This window comes from Penaeus monodon, unplaced genomic scaffold, assembly GCF_015228065.2.
Source record: "Penaeus monodon isolate SGIC_2016 unplaced genomic scaffold, NSTDA_Pmon_1 PmonScaffold_3271, whole genome shotgun sequence".
In the NCBI taxonomy this organism is placed as follows: Eukaryota; Metazoa; Arthropoda; class Malacostraca; order Decapoda; family Penaeidae; genus Penaeus; species Penaeus monodon.
Window position 1 is genome coordinate 10,445 of NW_023657979.1, and position 15,241 is coordinate 25,685.

The 15,241-nt window shown below is 40.0% G+C and overlaps 1 non-coding gene across 1 annotated transcript; it reads left to right on the forward strand.

Moving 5' to 3' along the window:
• Window positions 1–749: 749 nt before the first annotated feature.
• On the forward strand, window positions 750–820 carry LOC119570594. Its single transcript, XR_005228436.1, has one exon. It is a non-coding gene; the product is annotated as a small nucleolar RNA SNORD34 (small nucleolar RNA).
• Window positions 821–15,241: the final 14,421 nt, after the last annotated feature.

Sequence of the window (15,241 nt, forward strand, 5' to 3'; positions counted from 1 at the left end):
AGTAAAATGTTGTTGTAGGTGAAAAATGTATTAGCACTTGATATTAATGTTCTTGTATTAGAGGACATAAGTGGGCATGCAAGTTACATTGCACCTTTTTAGTTTATACTAACGGGTGTTCTATACCTTGCAAGAATAAATTCAGATTGTTAGCTAAGTTGTTCATATACACACAAGCTAAACATGTCTAAATACACTACATTTCTGCACTTGCATGTGCTGGAAATTTAGAATTGGCCTTAAAGTACGTCCCTGTTAATGAAATAATGTAATCACTTTTTTATTGTTTACATTACATAATTATCTGAATTCTAATGATCCGATTGATTTTCAGTAGAAGGAAAATTTGCCCAAAAAACCCTTTATTTGAAGATACCCTTTGATGGTGAATTCACACTGGTGTTCTCCAGTATCAAGACCTGAAGTATGGTAAGTCTTCAGTAGCATAGAAAGATTCAGGTTTAATTCCCATACTTTAATTACTTAAACTGGGAAATTCAATACATGTCCATATTCATACTTTTTAAAGTATACATATATGTAGCTGTATATATATGTAATTGAATATACACAATTTCCCATGCATGCATAGACATGTTTGATATGTCCCGCAGTGGCTGAGCAGACCCTTGCATTTTCCCAAAGAACTTGGTTCACTCCCCTTTAAAATTTTATGACCTATGCGGGTGACAAACTATCCTTAATTTTAAGTAAACTTGTCCTCTTATTACTGTCTTTTCAATTTATTCTTGGTTTGATGATGATCACTATACCTTACCTACATTGTTTGAAAATCATGAAAAACAATATTCTGAAGAAATTTAGTAAATGTGGTGTGTATGTGCAATTATTGATGGAATATTGATTTTTAAACCCTTCTTACAGGAATTTTGACGGAAGGGTGTACTTCCAAAATGTCCAGTTTGCTTACAAGACAATGGTAAGTTAAAAACAAGAAAATAACTATTTTGCCAATTGTTTTAACTGATGATTCATAGGTATCTGAATCAATTGCATCTGAAAATTTTTTGATGTCAAAACTAGGGCGAACTGATGAAACTACTGAAGTCTGTCCACACTAATGTTAGTGTTTTTTGCTAACTTTGTTTTTTTTTATTTTACCAGATTTTTGGGTTTTTCCCCGCAGTTTCCCACTAGGGCTGGTGAGCAAGCTATATTTTTATTCTAATTGATGCAGTCCTGTTACTGATGATTCCAATAGTCTGACTAATGAAGACCCTTTAAACATCCCATAGCGTTCTGAGGAATTTATTGAATTACTGAATGCCTGATTTCGCTTTGCATTATACATGTCTATACCTGTATTTTGCAGTGCTGCAGCCAACAGTTTTTTTTTGGATCCGTCGCAGAAAGTTCTCCATAGATCTAGCCTCTGGCTTTATGAAGGTAACGTGAAAAATTTTTCAGTTCATAGGGGTGAAATAGTTTTTCTATAATTGTATGGGCCCTTTTTATCATTCCCCCTCCCCCCTACAATAACTCTCCTCTTTAATTAGCATCAAACTTAATAAGGCCTATCATAAGGTTTATAAAAACCCCTATTTTAAAAACCCGATAAGGTGTTCATCTACTTGCTAAAGGGGGTGGCCCTCTTTACCCAAAAAATTAAACAATTAAGGCATCTTCATATGATTAAAAATAATTTTGACATACTAGGGTGAGCGGGTAAAACTATTTCCCCTGAGTAATTTTAAACCAGTTTTTTTCCCAGGTTTCTTGTGGTAAGGAAGACAATGAAATTATAATAAAATATATATATATATAAATAAATATATTTTTATAATATATTTTTTTTTTTCTTTCTTCCCCCCCGAAACCTGGAAAAGGTTAAAATTTACCAGGAGTTTTTTACCAGTACCAATTCTTTTTTTTTAAAATTTAAAAAGTTAATTTTTTTTTTGGGGAAAGGGGGCCATATTACACCTAGGGGGTTTAGGGGTTTTTAAAAATGAGGTTTATAAATTTTGAGGGGCCCCTTTAATTAATGCGAATTTTTAAAAGCAGGGGTTTTTGTAGGGGGCAAATATAAAACTTTTACGTTATAAAAAACTATTTTCACCCTCAAATGAACTAAATTTAACTTCCTTTCATAAATGGGCTAGTAAAAAAAAAAAAAAAAAAAAAAAAAAAACGGAAACATTTATAATGAAACAAACATTCATTCAGTAATTCAAAAAATTCCTCAGAACGCTAGGGGATTTTAAAGGGTCTTCTTAGTCAGACTTTTGGAATCACATAAACAGGACTGCATCAATTAGAATAAAAATAAGCTTGCTCACCATGCCCAGTGGAAACGCGGAAAAAACCAAACGGTAAAAAAAAAAACAAATTTAGCAAAAAACACTAACATTAGGTGGGCAGACTTCATAGTTTCATCAGTTCGCCCATTTTGACATCAAAAAATTTTCAGATGCAATTGATTTTCAGATACCTAGAAACATCAGTTAAAACAAATTGGGGAAAATTATTTTTTTCTGATTTTAAATTACCATTTCTTGTAAACAACTGGACTGTTGAAGTACCCCTTTCCGTCAAAAATTTCCCGTAAGAATGGTTAAATCAATATTCCATCTAAAATTCACTACACACCACATTTATAATTTCTTCAGATATATTGTTTTTCTGATTTTTCAAACAAAGTAGGTAAGGTAAAGTGATCATCATCAAACCAAGAATAAATTGAAAAGACAGTAATAAGAGGACAAGCTTACTTAAAATTAAAGGGATAGTTTGTCATCCGCATAGGCCCATATAATTAAAGGGGAGATAAACCCAAAGTTTCTTTTGGAAATGCAAGGGTCTGCTCAGCCACTGCAGACAATCAAACATGTCTATGCATCCCTGGGAATTGTGTATATTAAATTACATATATATACAGCTACATATATGTATACATTAAAGTATGAATAGGGACATGTTATTAAATTCCAGTTTAAGAAATTTAAAAGTATAGGAATTAAACCTGAATCTTTCTATGCTACTGAAGACTTACCATACTTCAGGTCTTGATACTGGAGATACACCAGTGTGAATTCACCATCAAATGATATCTTCAATACGGTTTCTTGGGCAAATTTTCCTTCTACTGAAAATCAATCGGATCTTTAGAATTCAGATAATTATGTAATGTAAACAATTAAATATGATTACATTATTTCATTAACGGACGTACTTCAAGGCAATTCTAAATTTCCAGCACATGCAAGTGCAGAAATGTAGTGTATCAGACAGGGTTTAGCTTGTGTGTATATGAACAACTTAGCTAACAATCTGAATTTATTCTTGCAAGGTATAGAACACCAGTTAGTATAAACTAAAAAGGTGCAATGTAATTTGCATGCCTACTTATGTCCTCTAATACAAGAACATTAATATCCAAGTGCTAATACATTTTTCACCTACACTACAACATTTTACTGCAAAAACAGGTCTCACCTTGGTATTTTGCCAGTCACAGCAACCACTAACATTTGGTCCAGTAGGAATGGGTCTTATTACATCTGTGGAAAGAAGTCCAAGTATATTTATATTCCATTCCACTCCTAAATACTTGGTTTTATACAAACATGATGCCACTTGGTGCTTACATCAGAGGGTACAGAAACGAATATTATTGAATTCTTAACTTTACACAAACCAAGGGTTTAAAAAGTCTAAATACTGTTTTTTACAGTTGCCCTGCCCTTACAGCTATTGTCTGTGGCCACATGGTCTCCAGAAAGCAGTAAAATAACTTTAGCCATAGTTGAATATGATATCAAAGTACCACATTCTATAGAACTATTTGATTCAAGGCAAAAACGTACTTCGCTGCTATATCATGCCGTACCAAAAAAGTGGGAACACTTATGAACAATTGGGCCTATTCTGTAGATGGAAATGGTAGGAATTGACAAATACATTTGATAGGGCTGCCAATCTTAGTGGAAATCTGCTCCAAAAGCATTATGGCAAAAATACTTTAATTACCAAACAAGCTAACTATACCAAGAGGCTGCTGACACAGGCTGACAATCCTGTTTCTTACCAAAAGCCAACTTTTAATAATGGTCATTGGATTATTTGTTTGTAAACAGATGAAACCAACACACATGGCATTGTTCATAACCAAATTTTCACATTATTATTCTGGCACCAGCTTCATATAGGCAAAAGCAATTATGCTCAAGCCTTTCAATTTGGCTGTGCAACCCACCCTCCCCTAAAAAAAAAAAAAAAAAAAAAACAGAAATTTTAAATCATACTGAAACTGTACTAGAATGTGGCACTACACTTGTGTTCCAGAAAATCCTTAGAATTTCAGTACAAGATGGCAAGTTTATTATGAATCTTAATACAATTTATAAATAATGATGAAATGGATGAAAATGGAAATGAAAAATATTGTGTACTTGTACAGGGACACTTGGCAGAAAAATACAAAGCGGGGCACATTATCCAATATTGTTTTTAAATGAACAAATGCCTTCCCTCTGCCATTCCTCAACTTCATTCAGGAAGTCAGCATCACCTGAAAAAGACTTCAATAAATCATTAACACCTAAATGTTATCCAAACTACATATTAGGCATTGTCATGCATTTTTTTTTTAATTTGGGAGGGAGGGGGAAGAGAACTGCAAGTTTACAGTATTCAGGAAAATATGCAACACTTATTTCAACTGTATGTAAAACGAATGAAACCAATACACAATGCATTTTCATAACCAAATTTTCACAATTTTGTTCTAGCATCAGTTTGATTAGCCTAGAGCAACCATACTCAAGACTGTTAACTGTGCTGTAAAGTAAAAAGTAATATTTAATGAACATTGAAATTAGCCTTTTTTTGTGTGCTCCATCAATATGGCATCCTTGTGCCTAGACAAGTTTCCACATCTTCATCACGAAAAACACTACATAATTGTTGAGAACCTACCTTCAGCCATATCATTAGCTTGGGAGGTAGTGTTGGTCCATGGAATTTTCCAATATATTCATAAATTTGGCCCTCTTGCACTTGACAATAGACCTAGTGACCCTCTCATTTTCATTATAAACACCTACAAAGGTTTAGGTCTACACACTTCTAATCTGAAAAAGGAATTATTTTAAATGTATAAATCGTAAATTTTTGCTTTCCCTACCATGGTTTTCTTCAATCTAATATTTCCAATCTATAATTCCCTTTAAAATTTTAATATACATGTCCCAGGTTTGGGAGACTATCAAACCAAAGAGGTAAGATAGCACTATGATGTGGTACTAATCTAGGTTGGTTATTGAGCCACAAAGTCATAAAAGTAATAGAACATTACCAAAAATGACACACGGTTTGCGCACCATGGAGGCAGAAATACCAACCAAATCAAGTGATTATCATCTTTACCCTAAAGGCCCTACTTTTCAGTAAGTGCCTTGCATTGAAATCAAAACCCCTTCACCATCAAGGCTTAAAAAAAAAAAAAAAGGGGGGGGGGGCGGGCGAGAAGGGGGGGGGTGGAACTATAATTATTAAAGATATATAAACCTTACCTTTACAACAGCCCAAAGGATTTTACTCCACCCAAGTCAGATTTTCCTCCCAACCTGAGGGAAAAACAAAACGTTACTACCGCCATATATCTACTCGAATTAAAAGATACTACTATTTAGCAATCAGGCTTCTTAATACTTTACAAATATTTATGTATGAAATTTAATGGTTTATCTTTACTTCATAGTTTTGTGATACTTGCCTTGTTTTCATGAATATTACTCAACTCAATTTTACCATTAAAAAAAAAAAAAAAATTACAATAAAGTCATGTAATTAACATTTTCCATTGATAGGCCAAACTTCTAGATGTGAAAAACTTGGCTTTAAATTATGCTCCTAGAAAAATGAGAAACCTTGTTCCAGGTTTGGGAGACTACCAAACCACAGGGTTAAGTACCCACTATGATATGGACATTTATCTAGGTTGGTTTCAAAGCCCCAGAGATGTGTAGGTTACAGAACGTTACCTACAACACCACATAGCTAGATAACTACGAAGGCTGATGAAACAACCAAATTCTTTACACAAGCATTTTCTCTGTGCAATTCAATCCCTAATCCATATACCTCACTAATTTTCACCAAGGTAAACTAGTAAATTTAAATTATATGGTTTCCCTGACCAAGGTTTTTTAAAACTTCATATGAATAATTTGGGCCTATTCTTTCACTAAAAGTAGTTTTAACTTGGGTTGGCTTAGAAAGCGGGGGGGGGGGGGGGGGGATAGAAGAAAAAGAGAAGGTTTTACATACAGGGTTGGGGTGGGGGGGGGGGCAAATATTGAAAAAATTCTGCAGGCTCAACATCAAGATAGTGGCATATCAAAATGCAATCAATAAGCTGATGCTAGGGAGCAAAGCGCTCAGCAAGGAATTTAAGTTGTAGAGTACGTAGGATAGGGGAAAGGTTTAAAAGGAGTGCAAATGGAGTTTTAGTATGGATTTGTAAACAGGGAAGGGGTTATGGATATCAGCAATTAGATCAATGAAAGTATCGATGTGTCCGAGGGAAAGGGAAAAGCAACAAAATTGCAAGAGCTCATGAAACAGGTAATATGGGAAGAAGAATGGTAGTTAGAGAAGTAGGAGAATAATCCAGAGAATGGCAAGGGAAAAGGGGAAGGTAAAGTATCAGGAATGTAAGGGCAGGAATGTCAGAGGGAGAGGGATCCAGAGAAAGGATGTAACAAGCATGTGAGCATTCAGGTGGGAATGCTAAGGATAATGAAGGAAGAAGGAATGGGTGCTCATGGAGGAGGAGAGAGGGTGGGGATGTTTTTGAGGAAGTTGAAAGAGGAGTAAGGGGAACTTGGGAGGATAGACATATCAAATACTTTAAATGCGCCAAATAGAGGTGGATGGAAAGCAGTGCTTTCTTTTGGGGTTTGTTTATGAGTTTTGGGGGTCTAAGTTTCTGGGGGGATTGGTGGGAAAAAAAGGGTTTCTTGCAAGAAGAGGGGATTGTGGTCCAAGGAGCAGATAATAGAGGGTGTAATAAAGATTAGTAAAATGGGGGGAACATTTAGTTTAGTGCAACAGACAAGGGGGGGGGGGGGTGGGGCTTGGGGAAGGGGTAAAGATTAAGTACCGGGATCTAGCGGGGTTTTTTAATTTGACTGGGGGGAGGGAATAGATTGAAGAACTGGAAAGATCCCAAAGACTCAAAGCTTGGAGGGGAGAAAAGGATAGCTTTTGGAAACCGGGAAACAAAAAAAACCCAAACATGCTTCCGTCGGGCCTGGGGTAAGTGTCTCGAATGATCCTTTGGGTTTAAAGCTTATAGGCAAACCCTCCTAAAAAATATAAAAGGGGAGCCACCTTTGGGCACACATGGATTCTGAGAAGAAATTCAAGTCATGACCGGGTTTTGGGCACAATCAGTGGGGTTTTTAGCAATGACTCAAGTTGGCATTTTTCACTCAGTCTTGACGGGAAGGGGGCAAAATGGTTTGGGAAAACCCCGGGGGAAGATATAACTGTCTACCAATGTTGAGAAGGAGAGCCTTAGTTTTCAGTCTTCACAGCTATCATCTTGTTGTAGACAGGGCAAAGGCAAGGGGGACAAAATTCTAGACAATTTTTCCCCCCTGGATCCCTTGCAATCCCACGACTAAAGATCCCGCATTAGTCTTATGTAGTGGCCCCTCAGTGGCTCTTGTAGGCCCGGAGCAAAAAGAACATGTGCAGGGGGACAAAACTATGCCTACTGTAGGAATATCAGTTTTTTTTTTCCACGATTTGCTTTCCCAGATAAAAGCCCATTTACTTTGCCCCGAGTCCATTCTCTGGGGAGTCAAAATTACATTACGTCTTTTCTTTTTGTAAAATTCAGTTCTCTAATACAACCTGTGTCCCCAGCCCGTACCAGGAATACAATGCCAAACTGGGAAAGGCTCATCCATGGAGGCGTACTTTCCCGAAAAAGCTCAAGGGCATTACATGCCCCTTGTCTTTATGGAAACAAAACGCTACACGGTAAAAAACCTAGCAAAAAATTTACACTTACAAAGCCTTTCCCCCAGCCTTCGCCAAATGCTCAATGTGGTTTGTCCCTGGGTTACAACCGATTTCACACGACAGCAAGTTCATGTCAGCCACCCCTAAACCAGATTTTTTCATGCAGGGTCCATCCCCCATAATGCGTTCAGGGAGGAGCAGGTTGGGTAGGAATAGGTTTGCCAATGGTGTTGAAAAGTTGCATAGTGAAATTTTTGGGGACTCGCAAAATTCCAACAAACTATGAAAAAATCAAATTTTGAAAAGGCCTATTCATAAGGAATTGATATTTGAATCTTCTCCCTTTAACACATTAAAAAACATTTTCCCCCCATATATTTGGGGGCCTCGTCTTTTGCTTCCAGCAAACACCAACGGATTTTTTCAGGAAACCTTCATCATCATCATCAAGGGCTAAGCCGAGGGGGGCCAGGGCCCATCCCCCCTTCGCTCAGCCACGAGGTCCCTCGAGGCGAGTCTCCACAGGCACAGGGCCCATCTCTAGTTCCTCACGACAGGTCTCGTCAGCTCCCCAACCATGATCTCCTGGCGTCCCACGGGTCTCCCTCCACCCGGGGTTGTCTCGCAAGAGAAAACCGGGTGGGGGGGGGTCTCCTAGGGAGGCGAGCTAGGTGGCCATATACCTGAGTTGGCGACCCCGGGGATTTGCGGGAAGGTCCCATCCCGTCTCACGGTTAACCGCCGTTGGGCACGTGGCCTCCCAAACTGTACCCCATGACCCGGCAAGGGACTTTTTACAAAGGCTAAAGGGCGAGACCCCCAAAGGCACTGGATAGCGTCCATTTTCCCCCTTTCCCCTAGAGCAAAACTGGAAGTATAAGGCCTTGAAGACCCAGCTTGGTCCTTCGCATGGGTCCCGACATCCCAAAACCTCTTGTTGATCGAGTTCAGGGCTCCTGTTCCCAGACCAATCCGTCTACTGCTTCCTGGTCTGACAACCCAGAGATATGGATACGCTACCAAGGTATGTAAAACTTTCTGTGACTTCAACGTCCTCGCCGAAAGCGGGATCGACTGAAGGGGTTCCCCAAAAGGCCCCCAAACCCCCCGATTTTGGGTCTTGTCCAGGAACCTCAAACCCTAGGGGCTTCGCCTCTTTCAAAATGCACAAGAGCCGCCACAATGCCCCAAAGGGACTCAATGGGATGGCAACATCGTCGAAAAGTCAGGTCCGAGCCCTTTAAATTGCCTAGTGTTGCCCCGCAGATTTTGGCTGTAGCTCTCCCCTTTCCATCCATACAAGTTTAAAAAGTGTGGGTGAAAGGGACCACCTTGCCTCCCCCTGATTAACGGGGAAAGAAGTTCGCATCCCCCCCCACACTTTACAGCATTTTTCAGTACCAGTATAGAGGTTGCTATGGGGCCAAAAATCTGTGTGGGAATTCCCCCGACCTCAGGATCTCCCTAGGATTCCCATGCACCGGTAAAACCCCTTCTTGAGGTCGATTGGCTCAAGACCCACGCCCAAAACCACGAGGGCTTTCCCACAATTACTCGAGCGCTAGATAGGGGTCTATTGGGGATTGCCAGGGAGTAAATCCAGACTGCTCCGGTCTCTGGTGCTCATGGGTGGTTGGGGATCCTTTTCAAAAAATGTGAGCGAAAACCTTGCCTGGTATGCTGAGCAGTGTAATCCACGGTAGTTGTACAGTCCCATCGTCCCCTTTCCCCTTCCAAGAGGGATGACCACCCCCCTCAGCAGGTCAGGGGGAATGGCCAGACTGCCAAATGGCAGTGGGACTGTATGCAGGCCCCGAGCCATAGGTTCACCCCCACCTTTAGCAGTTCGCAGGGATATCCTTTGCCTGCACTTTCCCCCTCTCAGCTTGGGAATCGCCCCCTAACCCTGTTTGGGTAGGAGGTTCCTCGCTGTGGGTGGGTCCGGCACGGCCTGGACTCGCTTCATCCAAGCTAAATGTTGGAGGATCCACCTGGGACAAATGTTCAAAAACTCAGCCCCAAAGCTCACGAAACCCCCAAAAGATCTGAGATGATCCGTCCATCCGCTATCGGACTGCAGTCATCTGTGAGGAGGGGTTAGGGTTCAGTTTTTTCAGGGCTTTGGGAGGGAGGGAAGGTCTTTACCAAGAAAAGGCCCCTTTGCCTCCTAAAGATTCTGATGAAAAAGTTCCTTTTCCCTTCTCACAGTGTCCGAGCCCTACGACCATGGAACGACGCAAATTGATTCCCATTTTGCCGGCCTTGCGACACGCTTCAGTGGCCCCAATGTCTCCAGGGAGATGGTATTCTGCCTTTCCTTTGGGGACGCCATGGACCCTGACTGCTTCGAGTGTTTCGCCTTTAAGGACTCCCACAAGCAACTGGATCCTCGGTTGCTGGTTTCTGGAGTCGGGCAAGACTGCCGGGCGAACCCCGGGCACCTCCCCTCCCTTAGCGTCCCCAAATGAAAAACCTTTGGGTGGCCACTGGAGGGCGGGGGGTTTTGAGTGGGACCCGCAGGGAGCCACAAACACCTATGGTCGTGCCACAGAACTCGCATCCGGGAAACCCCGCAGTTCTGGAGGATCCTCCATCCGTGCTCACAAGGATGTGGGCGATCCCCTTGGCCATGTACCGTTCGCTGTACCCAATCCAGCGATGGAGTTGGAGCGCTGGTACCGAGCCAGAGATCCTCATTTTCTGGGGCCTAGCAAATCCCGGAGAAGGAGGGTTTCTCGCTGCTGGGATAGCTCCCGAGCCATGGGGGGGACAGACATCTCGTAGCCAGCTCGTCACAGCCGGATGCCGCATTGAATCGCCCGAAAAATGCGAATGTCCGCCGGGGCAAACGTCGCCCAGAGCGAGTTTTTGGGGTAGAAGCCTCTTTACATCGGTTTTATGTCATCGGGAGGAGCGAACAGCAAAAAAGAGACATGAAGCCAAAAGCATGCTTCAGTCTCAAAGCCCAAAACGCTCATCAACCGGTGTCACCTCGACTACCGCAGGCTGACGACTGGGGTGGGTATGGCTCACCCTGGGGTGGGGACCATCCTGCGGGCCCCCCAGAGTAGGTGTAACCACCCCCACTGATCGTCCCCTACCAGTCTTCTCACCCCTGGAAGGGGAGCCACCTCAAATCCCAGTCCTTCAATTCCCCGTAGCGAGGTAACCGCTCATCCTGCCGCAAGGACCGGATGTTCCAAGCGCCTACCCGGGAAAACACGTCTGAGTTTTAACCTCGGGTGGTCACTCCGGGGGCACGCCACCTCGGCAACCTTTTCAACTGAAATTAAAAAGGAATATTTTCAGTCAATTTTAAAATTAACAGCCATTTTTAAAATCACCTATAAATTTTAGGATACTGTTGGGCAATGTCAAGGGCATTTTCCAAGTGGGAAAAACACTTGCATCTGTCCTCTAATTTGCATGAATTTTGGCCCTGCTACTACCATGTAAGAATGGAATTCCATTATGCTATTTTTCTATTAAAAAGAAATTTTTCAAATAGAAAAAAAACCAATTCAAATACCATTAATTTTCCAAATGTTGTCCTCTCTGGGGGGCGGGTATGGTTGGATTACTTTTCTCGGCATTTCTCCATTTCCCACCTACTGGGCTCTTGTAGTTTGATGAGTTAAAGCACAGGTACAAATCTCAAATGGAGCAAGTTACTTTCAGAATACTTATGGCAGAAACTTTTTTAAACTCTTGTAAGGGAATTTGTATTTTAATTTCAATCCCCCCCCCTTTAAACCCCTTTTTTTTCATACTGGCCAAATTATCGCCTTTTAAAAAAAATTCCCATTGGGATGGGGAATGGGGAAAGGAAAATTACAAAAACATTAAAATTTGTTAAATCAAGACTAAGAAAAGAAATAAGTACCCTGTAAATTATAAACAAAACGGGGGATTTCAGTGGATAAGGGTGTTCTGTGAAAAAAATTTTTCAAAGGGAAAGTTTTGTAGCTTAGTGGGGTTACAATGCTTGATTTTCAGATTTGCTATCATGTTTTACAGGCATGCAAGAACTTACAGGATAAAATTTTAAAAATTTCAAATTTCACCACTCAGTAGATCCTTTTGTTTAAAATCTGAAAAAGGGAAAGGGGTTACACTGCTCCAAAAAAAGTTTTGGTAACCTCTCCACATGAAGGTTAAATTGCAATAAAGCATACTTATATTTGACAAAAAAAGGGCTTTTTGTATATTTTGCATGTAAATTTTTGGGAAAGTTAAATTTCTTTGTATTTAAAATGCTTTTTTTGGGGAAAGATGTATTTAAATTTCTTTTCCCCTAAAAATCTTTAAAGATTCATTTTCAATCTTAACCCTTTAACTTTTTTATAAAGTGATAAAATTTCACAACTTTTAAAATTTTAAAGAAGTTTACTAGTCAAATAAAGGGATTTGGTACCATAAAAACCGCACTGAATTGTTTTAAAAGTCAGTTAGGCTTGTAGAAAGTGTCGTTAAACACCCTTAAAGGTGTCAAAATTCACTATACAATAATTTTTCATAAATTTGGCCATTCTACCCTTTTATTGGTATAAGGAATTCCGTTCATCACACTTTTTTAAAAAAGGGCTTGTTTGCCAAAAATTTAAACCCTTTTTGATGGGTCCCGTTAGACCTCATAGAAAAGGGGTCTCACGGACGGGCAAACTTGAAAGCGACACGCGCCAGAGGACGCCAAGCGAGTGGAGGGGGACGTTCGGCTTAAGGCAGCGGATCCCGCGCCCATTTTCGGGCCCTTGCCACATATCACTAATTTTAATTGATTTCAGCGGTTCTTATCCCCGTCTTTAAAAAGGTTAAGGAAGGAAAAAAAACAAAAAAAAAGCCGTGCGATTCTCTTTATTTCTTTCATTTTCTGAGTTTCTTGCCAGGGCCAAAACCAGCACGCTAAAAATAAATAATAATCCTCCATTTGGTATATGGGGGGGAAAAAATTAAATTGCAAAGCTTTTTTCCTAAAAAACAATTTATTGTAATGTGCAACTACACTCCTTTAGTAATTAGGAAGAAAATCTAAAAAACAAACTTTTTAATACTATACTTAGAATTCCATGGAGCAGATCCTGCACCAGCACCCCAGTCTTGTCGGCACCTGGGGGAGCTTCCTGTATGCTTCCCGGGAACCTTCACTACGTGGCCCGGGACGGGGGTGAATGGGCCGGGCCCCCCTCAGTTTTTGTTGGCTTCTTAAGTGTCGCTGGCAAAATCTTTTAAAAGAAATGTAGATTTTAAATCAAAAAAAACCAAGTTTTCCCAGTGTTCCTGTCACTACTACTCACTAAAACTAAGCCTTCTGAATAACAAAGGACTTCACACCAGCTGCCATGCATCGCCCCAAAAAAATTCCTGTAAAAACCCTTTAACTACAGAAAATTTTTTTATGAACAAAGGGTAAAATGGCATACTTATGAGAGAGCTCTTCAAACCTCAGTCTTGGGCCAAAAAAATTAAAACTTTTAGCCACAATTTGGGCCGCTAATTGCCTTGCCATATCAAATAACATCCTTACCTAAAGGAAAATGGGGATACTCTCGCAGGTCTGGTACCTTTATTGGTACCCCCCAGTATAGGGGGGCCCCGCGAAATTCTGCTCTCATAACCACGGGCTTAAACTCTGGAAAATTTCCCTTACATTTTTAAATACCAAAAATCAGAAACCCCCCTAATGCACCAAAGGTAATTAAAATCCCATGTAAATGGGAAGCAAAAATTCGGAATCTGAGGAAATACTCTAAAACACTGAATAAACCAAATCTTAAAAAAATTTAACTTTTTTGCTATATATGATGCAAACTTAATTTAAAAAAATCAAAAATATTTAATCACTATCAACTTTTCAACTTGAAAAATTAAAGGTTCTTTCCTGGAGAGCCTTAAAGACATGAAGGGTTTTGGGAAAACTCTTCTCTAAAGCAGGGTGTTTGGGCAGGGAAAAGATCACATTCAGCTACCATTACACCCTCTGGAAAAAATAAAACCCGCTATCCTTTGCTGTCAAAAAACTTATCTTAAGCTAAAAAAATTAAATAAAAAAGGTCTGCAATAGTAATTTTAATGCAAAATTATAAGTTTTAAAAAAAAAAAAAAAAAGTATTACTTCCCAAAACCCCTGGGGTGCACAAGGAAAATTTAATTACCTCTAGATAAAACACATACCATTGGAAGTGGCAAAATTAAGAAACTTGTGTACACAGCCAACACACACAAAAAAAAAAAAACCCGAAGGGGGATCATGGAATCTTCTAAAGATTTGTCCCCCCCACCACAAGCCCCCACCTGGCAAGTGAGCCAAATACCATTAGTTGGGGGAAAAAAATGTTGGCAGTGAAGCATCTAAGGGAAAGGGTATTTACAATTTATCTACACATCACATTGGGCAAGTTTTTAACCCTAAATAAGCAGTCAACATTCAACACCTTCACAAAATAAAAACACAATTTGTATGTAAACATTATTTTCCTTCAAAACCCTGTTGTACACAGCCTGCTGTACACATTGCTGGTTACTAAATGGGCACACCTCTTCCCAAGCCCCCCGGGGGAAAAGATACTCAAGTAAGTATTTAGGCATTTTGTGCAAAGGGTGGAAAAAATACTGAAGCTAAATGTTAACACAGGTTGGTTGATGGAAAACAAACTAGGTACACCATACAGGCAAAATATCAAAGGGGAAAAAGATTGTAAAAAATGCAATATGATACCAAATCCACTTATCAGGGGTGCCCCCCGAACTTGTTGGCTACTCTTGGGGGGGGGGTTCACTCCCTAAAAATATTTAATACTTTTACTTTTTTTCCCGAACTGGTCATTTATGAGGGCTTGATTTGCACAATCAACCAAAGTAAATTGAAAATTTATAAGGGTCAAAAACCATTTAGACAGTTTGTCATCTCAAATAGGGTTCTGCAGGTGTTTTTTTAGAATGGAAATGGGATAAACTGCTTTTTAGGGTTTAAAAACCTGTAACGTAAGCATTGTTAAAATTAGATAAAAGGTCCTGCTAAAATATCAGTACTTATTCAGCAAATTAATATGTACTACTTGCACACCCTTATATATTGATATGAATGTGAAACATTATCAAAGCAGAAATTTTTAATGATTGACCTGCAGTCAACCTACATGCATAGGGTTTTCCAAGTAAATTATTTAATTTAACCCTTTAAAGTACATGCCTGGCATGCCCGGGTATCTGCTGGGGGGGCCCCCAAAGGGGGACCCCTACCCCCTGG